We start from the raw sequence: 2,427 nt of genomic DNA, 5'->3' as shown, positions 1-2,427 counted from the left end.
CACCTAGTTAATATGAGTAGTGAATAACTATCGTATTTTTAATATTCTGCAAAAACAGCTAGTTGATGAGAGGCTGAAAGAGAATTGCAAGAATCGCGCAATTTCACAGGCGGGCCGGGCCACAAACAGGCAAATAACAAAAAGCATCTCGGAACACACAACTCGTCGGTCATTGTCAGTGGATTGTATTGGCGGGAAGAACAAAAATATAGTCTGCAGTGTAATCGAAGTCGCCGCATCCAAATTCAAGCCACAGGTCACAGGTGAGCTGCTTGTTAACCCTAAAAATAAATAATAACATGATTGCGTTGAAATTACCCATTATGCCATTTGTTAAGATTTCCCCCATGTGGACCTGTTGTCACTCTTACCCTGATGATTGCTGATATTTCTAGACACTTTTTCGGTCTTATCTGAGGAATTGTATCATTTATATCAGAATGGCCATATTCTGAGACCAGTTTAGCACTCATTCAATGATGATTTACTACTCTTTTCCCATTGAAGGCCAAATTGAGGTTAAATCAATGACTGGAGTTTTTAATTGATAAAACCAAATGACTATTGAAAGTGCAAGTCAGTATCGTACATAAATGTACTGGTCTTTGTGGTGATTTTAGTAGGCAGTGCCTATTTCTACTTTTACCCCATACTCCTTAACCCGATACTCACGTAATGTGCTCAAGTCAGGTTGGCCGAGCGGTCTAAGGCGCTGCGTTCAGGTCGCAGTAACTTGACACGGTGAAATAAAAATGTATAATAAACACTCTCAAATGCAACCCTTCTGGAGCTGAGCAAAGATCTAGGAAAATAAGAAAACTGCTGTACTTAAAAACAAATGAATGAGAGGAACATTTCATGTTATTGCATTATAATGAGTTACTGCATTATCTTTCAGCTGTTAAATTATCACTTTCTGTAGGCTATGCCTGGGCGCCCAATCACTCCTAACAAGCCTGTTTACTTATGTAAATGTTGTCGTGGCCGAGTGGTTAAGGCGATGGACTAGAAATCCATTAGGATCTTCCTGCGCAGGTTCGAATCCTGCCGACAACGAAAATGAGTATTTTTGACCCCTACGGAGGTTAATTTTAGTCTTGTTTCTTATACCAATCACATCCTCTCAGATCTCCACAAGTACATAGAAATTATTTGCCCATTTGGGATAGGACTGCAGGCCATCTATCCCACCTCACACCTTTACACACCTGGTTACCCAGCCTTCTAGCTCTATAGGCCACAGTAGCATAGGTTACAGGTTTGAGTCAAGCCACAGATTTCAGGTGAGATCCCATGATACACTCAACAATACAACAACACGATTCTCATGAATAACCATTAAGCCATTTGCTAAGATTTCCCCCGTTTTGACATGTGGAAACCTGTTGTCACTCTTACGGATAGCTCCAGACACTTTTTGGTCCTATCTGAGGCATATTTAAATTCATGTCAAAATGGCCATATTCTGAAGACACTCTTAAAGTCTGCAGGGTAATCGAACTGGCCACATCTAACGTCAAGCCACAGGTAATAGGTGAGAAACCTTGTTAAACCCTAAAAGAAATAGAAAAAAACACGATTGCATTGAAAATAACCATTAAGTCATTCAGGTCGCAGACTCCCCTATAGGCATGGTTTGAAACCCACTCCTGACAACTTTTTAGCGCCTGCATGTCATGCACCTTTGTAAAATCCAGTTGAAAAATAAATGACTTAAGATAATGTAAATGACACCTAGTTAATATGAGTAGTGAATAACTATCGTATTTTTAATATTCTGCAAAAACAGCTAGTTGATGAGAGGCTGAAAGAGAATTGCAAGAATCGCGCAATTTCACAGGCGGGCCGGGCCACAAACAGGCAAATAACAAAAAGCATCTCGGAACACACAACTCGTCGGTCATTGTCAGTGGATTGTATTGGCGGGAAGAACAAAAATATAGTCTGCAGTGTAATCGAAGTCACCGCATCCAAATTCAAGCCACAGGTCACAGGTGAGCTGCCTTGTTAACCCTAAAAATAAATAATAACATGATTGCGTTGAAATTACCCATTATGCCATTTGTTAAGATTTCCCCCATGTGGACCTGTTGTCACTCTTACCCTGATGATTGCTGATATTTCTAGACACTTTTTCGGTCTTATCTGAGGAATTGTATCATTTATATCAGAATGGCCATATTCTGAGACCAGTTTAGCACTCATTCAATGATGATTTACTACTCTTTTCCCATTGAAGTCTATTGAAAGTGCAAGTCAGTATCGTACATAAATGTACTGGTCTTTGTGGTGATTTTAGTAGGCAGTGCCTATTTCTACTTTTACTCCCATACTCTTTTTAACCTGATACCCATATAATGTGCCTCCAAGCCAGGTTGGCTGAGTGGTCTAAGGCGCTGCGCTCAGGTCGCAGTCTCCCATGGAGGC

General features: G+C 40.5%; 1 non-coding gene across 1 annotated transcript; it reads left to right on the top strand.

Moving 5' to 3' along the window:
* The first annotated feature begins 974 nt into the window (after nt 1-974).
* On the top strand, nt 975-1,056 carry trnas-aga. The gene has a single exon. It is a non-coding gene; the product is annotated as a tRNA-Ser (tRNA).
* The last annotated feature ends 1,371 nt before the right edge of the window (nt 1,057-2,427 follow it).

Source organism: Oncorhynchus tshawytscha, unplaced genomic scaffold, assembly GCF_018296145.1.
Source record: "Oncorhynchus tshawytscha isolate Ot180627B unplaced genomic scaffold, Otsh_v2.0 Un_contig_18679_pilon_pilon, whole genome shotgun sequence".
Lineage (NCBI taxonomy): Eukaryota > Metazoa > Chordata > Actinopteri > Salmoniformes > Salmonidae > Oncorhynchus > Oncorhynchus tshawytscha.
Note: the sequence above shows the minus strand (reverse complement) of the source record. Positions and strands in the feature narration are given on the sequence as shown.